Genomic DNA, 6,238 nt, shown 5'->3' with positions numbered 1-6,238 from the left:
AAGAGAGGGGGGGGGGGGAGTTTTGTTTTCAGAGGGTGGAACCTCACACGGAGGGCGGGGGGGGGTGTTGAGTTTGGGGGGGGAAAGTCTTTTCCTGGACGAACAGCCTCACCTCCTGAAGGAAAACCCGCCTTCTCTACAAGTTAAGATCTTTATCAGGACAAGCCAACTTAACTCCAAATTCCGTACTAAAAGGGGGAAAAGTGGGGATGGTCTGTTAACTTGATTGAAAATAAAAATGCTCTCTGCATTTTGCTTTGGCTTTTAAATTCTCGCTTCCCAACCAAAACCTAAACAAAGATTCAGGTTACAGTACTCTCTGCAGCAAGCCCATGGTTGTTCTACCGGCCTTCTCAATTGTAGTACTCCAGTGTCACTCATCTCTCCTCCGTAGCTGAGGAGCTCGGTGGCTCCCAGGCTGCTCAGGAGATGACTTATTTAAGTGCGACCTCCATTTGCTAAAAGTTTTCTCACTAAGATAAAGAAGGACCATCTGAGCATCACAAAAGCTTATTATTTCCGACTAGATTTTTAATCAAGAATTCAAGAAAAAAAGTATGTTGCTCATGAGTATTGCTCTTTTATTTTATGCTGGGCAAAATTTAAGTCCTAGTAGCAAATGCTGGCATACTGGTGTGTGCCTGTGGGGTAGAGGGGGAGTAATTCTGATACCATAATTTTTATTTGGATTCGAGGGAGGGTGTATTTGTTTAAATAGACTTTTTAATGGTAGAAATTTGACTTCATTATTTTAGTGTATGAGATAAATTTGGTCAGAGCTTATTTTTAATGGTTTTATTTCCCATTGGCTCCCTTTTTTTAAGCAATGAAAGAAAAGTGAAACACAAGTAATAGAACAATGTCTTGGTGACTATTATAGGTTTGTAAACAAAATCATGCGAGGTTGCTTCAACTAGAAGTATGTTTTCAAAACATATGAACATTCACATGATCTTGTTTCTTTGCCTTGTTTGTATTGACGAGGAAGACAGGAGTGATTTTGTCCCAACGGGCCATCAGCAGGCTCGTTTTGGGAAGAGATCAACAGACTTTCCCTGCAATGAATAATGAGCCTGAATAACAGTTTGGGCCCGAGAAACGACTGCAAATTTGGGTTTCCTTCAATTGCATTTGCTCTGATAAACATGGGGGATTCGGAAGCAATTTTTCTGTCGTGGCTGCTTTTACGGATAACAGTGCCCAAGTTAATGACAGCCACTCCAGCCACCGATCCTCTACGGCAGATTTCGTTTAAGTTTACCAAAGGCAGGGAAGAATGATGCTGTAGTTAAACCTGTATCATGGCAGGGAAATGAAGGATTTAGGATGAAATGATTTCTTCCCGTAAGGATCACTTGTGCATCAGAACCCCAAAAGACTTGTGTTTTTCATCAAGTGCAAAAAATCTGTATCTGAGGGAGGTGGATCCACATAATGCGTTTTCCATGAAGTATCATCTGATTCTCGAGATGGCTCTTCCAAACGGAAAGAAAGAGTCACGCAGAACCTTGGCGCCTAAAGCCCGGTATGAAGCAGGATAAACCATTGAAAATGGGGCGGGGGGGGGGGGGAGGTCCAGGTTGGAGCTTTAATTGCAGTGTCTTTGTGTTACGGTTTGCAAAACAAATCAGGAGTACTATTCTACTACCATCAGGAATGATTTGCACGGGCGGGCGATTTGGAAATGCCGAGAGAGCTTGGAGCTGCTTAGGGGAAGGAGGGCGGGGGCGCTGGCGTTTATGTGGTCTTTCCACCCACCCTCGCCTAATCAGGCGGCTCTCAATCAGGTTTTCAAAATACTAATCTTGATCTAAGAGCTCCTATCTCTGCATAAGTGGAGGAAATGATTCATTTTTTTTAGAGGCTTCTGGGCTTAGGGAAGAAGGGTGGTCGTCAGACAGAAACCGAGAACGTAAAGGACGAATCTGGAGTCCGCTTTACTCCAGGCTCTGCGCTCTATCTCTGACGCTTCCAAGGCGGCTTAGTTGTGAGCATCCAGTTTGCTCCGCAGGCCTCCGGATGGTGAGTGTTATTTCTACACAGGGGCACTGTAGGCTTCTGGCGGTGCTTGGCATGGAGGAGGGCGGCGGGAGATGCACAGGTATTTGTCCTGATTGTCAGCACCGTGCATCTAGCACCTCCCAGGCACTAGGCCCAAAGACACCCTAACCCTCTTAAGAGGAGGTGCACGGGGTGCTCTTTTGGAGTCCCTCTCGTCTTTCCCCAACCCTTCTCTGCCCCAGCAGAGACAAAGTTCGCTTATTCACAGTGTGCTTCTTATTACGGTGTGTGTGTGTTTGTGTGTGTGTGTGTGTGTGTGTCCTTCCAAATGAGGATTTAAAAAAAAAATCAAGACTCCAGTTGAGAACAATTTTGAATGAACGAGATTTTTTTTAATTACCTTGTGTGTTTGCAGATGAGAAAGAAGTGCTGATGTTTAGTTGGCTACTGTCTACTGAACTGTACTCTATAGATGGCTTGGTGTACTTAAATGAAAATTGAGGCTGACCCCCCTCCTCCAAACCAGGGGAGGATTACCAAAACTACTTAAGCACTGGCTCCTTGGTGGGGGGGGGGGGGGATAGGCATAAGAAAGAACTAGAGAGACTCACAAATGCACTCTGTCCAAAACTTGAAGCTACCCACACCATGTGTCTCCCAAAAACCTAATAGGGAAGGGAAGGGGTGTGGATCTCACAGGGCTTGGACTTAATTGCAGGTCCAGGAATGGAGAGAGAGAAATGAACTCACATGGACCTCCACAGCTTACACTTATCCCAAAGAGTTGCCTAATTAACTGGGCAGTGATCCGCTGTGAAATTTGTAATCGGCTAATATGCTTTTCAGCTCAGCAAATCTTATCAAAATGTATAAAACTGATATTTTCATTCTCAGATCGTGCCTCACACCCTGGGTGCCATTTATAAACATCCTTCATCTGTATATGCAGACGTCTCTCCCTGGAGCTCGATGTTTAGAGCAATAGATTGGAATTAGCAAATTATTACTTTGAGAAAGTCCCCATCACCTTAACTACTAAGCCCTTTGCTTCTGAACTTCTTGAGGTGAAAAACCACACGTGTGAGGGAACTTAAGCTGGAGATAATTCTCATTGGGGCAGTTTCCCAGCCTTAGCTTCCTGAGTCACTGCCTCCTCTGGCTCCAAGTACTCCTGAACTCCTGAACCCCTTGCAACCTGGTCTTGATCAATGGAGAGGAAGGCCAGGCTAAGCTAAGGCCTGGGAGAACAGTTGGTCAAACGCAGAACATACTGGCTTCGGACCTGCAGGATCTATGACCATCTTTTAGAGAACCTCATGTTCCCCAGCATCCGGAGAGTGTGCCGGGGGCTCAGGCGATCAGAGGACTGTGGAAGGCATTGGAGGTAGAGGAAACCTTCCTACTGGTGAGGAGCGGTCTCTGGATTATTTTGGTGATCTCCTGTTTGAGTTCTGTAGGTGAATTTCAGCCAAGATTGACTGCCTTGAAACTTTGGATGTCACATTTGATTCAGAATTGCATTCAGAAGGCACTTTAGGACTTTTTTTTTTTTTCTAAACTGACATCGAATACTGTTCATATTATTCTGGAAGAAGACTGGAGGATATCACACCTGAAGATTCTTTTGGCAATTTTCTGCTTAGAACCTTAGACACACCACTCAGAGGGGGCAGAGCTGAAAGCATGCTCCCCTTGGAACTTACCCGTTTCTTTTAGGTGGATCCGTGTGGACCTATGTGTATGATCCTTGTCGTTCACAGTTTAGTCGCAATTATTCACGGTAGTGGAGGTGACTAAAAGTTGGCAAATGGCTCAACCTACTAGTTTATCTCCCATTGCAGGACGGGAGAAACAGAGGCTTGGTGAAATTTCCCTTACTAGCCCAAGCAGGAATTCACTGGCCCACACTGGCTTTCTCCTGCTCAGCGCCTCTGTGTCTAAGATAAGACAAATGAGTCAGCTGGGGCCATCATCTCCGATTCTGGGTGCCCATCAGGGGAAAACTAGGCAGTGCCCTTGGGAGAGGGTATGTAAGGACTCTGGGTTTGGGGTTTCTTTGAAGCTGGTGCACTCTAGTTTGCTTGCAAGGGAAGTGCAGGTGAAACATCTCCCAGCTCACTGCTGGAGGAGCTAATAGGAGATACGATAGGAATAATAAATTTGGGGGTTGTATGGAACCCAAGATTAGGTCGGGGTGGGCTGGAACATTCCTGAACTAATGCTACTGAGCAACAAGCAAAAAGCACATTACACCATTTACTCATTGTGACATTTCCAAGCCGACAATATCGCCTTAAGCACGCCTGTGGTTTGGAGCTGCCGGGTTTTGTATATATTTTGTCGTTTAGAATAAGCAACAAAAGCGGGACTGGCAGACAATGAATTCTAACATTTCTCCCAATTCTGTCCTCGCAACTCCCTAGAAGCCAAAGTATGAGATATAGTGAGTAAGATGAGAGAGAGAAAAAAGCAGGAAATGCAAAAGGATTTTAACCATTTCTTCTTCATCTCTGGTTTTCCTACCTAGGTACACTGGGGTAGATCTAGCCCTGAGCTCAATAAGCTAGCAGGACAGAAATCCAAGATCCATAGGCTTCTCCTCCCAACTTCTTCCGTAACTCCCAACCCCTATCTGTTCCCAGGGAACCCAGAACCTGGAATTAAAACCAGAACGCTGTGGTGGGAAAGCCAAACTTCACTTGAGTGCATCAACATGAACACCAAATGGTAATTCTCAAATAAATCCTTTCGATAAAGAAACACCTAGCTCCAGGTGTAGGTGATTGTGTGGTTGCCCAGAAGTTTGAACTACTGCACCCACAAATTTAGTGTCAGTGGTTCACCCAGATAATGCTACCACATCCTGTCATGACTTATAACATGTATAAAATGATGTTTTTACTGAAAAACATCCGCAGAAAAATCTTACGCCAAAGTTTTCTTAGTGAAATAATGTTTCATATGGCTTGTTGTGGACAAGACCAGTTCCTGGCAATGTTGTTTTTCTTCTCTTTCTCTCCTTTCTTCTTCCTTCCTTTCTTGATTGGTCACCCCCCCCCCAACGTTCTTTATGGTATTCAGTGTTTAAAAGCTAGGCAACATGTAGCGATTTACTATAGTAACTCAAGATTTGGTGTTAGTAAATATATGATCAAGTATTGTTAACTTCTTAACAACTGAGTTTCATCATGTATAAAAGAGAAATGATACCACATAGAGGTTGGCACATAAATAGAAATGATATTTAGGTAAGTGTTCACAACAGAGTAGGCTCTGAGTCATTGAAATCCTCTTCTAGACTTCTATCCAATTCTCCCATACCTCTCAATGTACCTCTGTAAAGTTACCAACCAAACACTGAACTCCCTGAAAGAGGTGGCTAGTGCTCTTCAGCACTAATATGGATGAGTAATGATTCGATTATTTTTCAGTACCAGTCCCTAAAACCAGATGCACATCCCTGAGCTATAGCAGCTCCTAAGGAGAGTGTTAGGAAGCCTGCCCTATTGTGGCATCCAGGTCTCAGGTCTCACAAAGCACAACTTTTCCTTCTCCTTTATGACAGCATTGATTAGGAACTAATCCAGTGCATTTAATACTAATATTTAGAATTCTGTAGGTCTTGGCTACCTCTGAATATTGTGAAAATAACAGTAATCTTAGCTGTTTTCAAACCCACTAATGCTGGGGTACACCATTTTACTTTAACTTGATCAAAGGCGTATTTCTCCAAGTCAGGTAAGAAATTGTGTATAAACACTTAACTAAGGTGCACAACTTTTAATCACGGCTCAGTTCTTTTTCACTAGTGAGTTTATGAATAGGCAGTATTCATGTATTTATGATTTGATTTTTAAAAATAAGTTCAAGGGTTTTGTGTTGTATTTCCTGTGCAGATGGTCAAGCTTCCAGCATCTTCTCTCCCCTGACTTCTGGTTGCCTGAATGCCATCAACAGTCTCTGCTATTGGTATGCTGTGTTGAAGAGTGCCCACTTCTTTCCCTCACTGTCACTGGGCCAAAACTGAGTAACAGGAACTGGGGTGCAGCTTCAAATATAATGTGATAAATGGGAAAAGGTGACTCAAACACTTAAACTGGCAGTAAAACCTTTCTCTCCTTTTCTTCACAGGTTACTAAGTCTGATGTCTACTTTCAGCAAGTACTTCAGTTCCTGGATAAAATAAGCAACAGCTTTATCTCCACAGGGTTACCCAAAGGCTTGCCCTCTCTTGTGG

This window comes from Perognathus longimembris, chromosome 7 (genome assembly GCF_023159225.1).
Source record: "Perognathus longimembris pacificus isolate PPM17 chromosome 7, ASM2315922v1, whole genome shotgun sequence".
Lineage (NCBI taxonomy): Eukaryota > Metazoa > Chordata > Mammalia > Rodentia > Heteromyidae > Perognathus > Perognathus longimembris.
The sequence above is the reverse complement of the archived record's forward strand: the minus strand, read 5'-3'. Positions refer to the sequence as shown.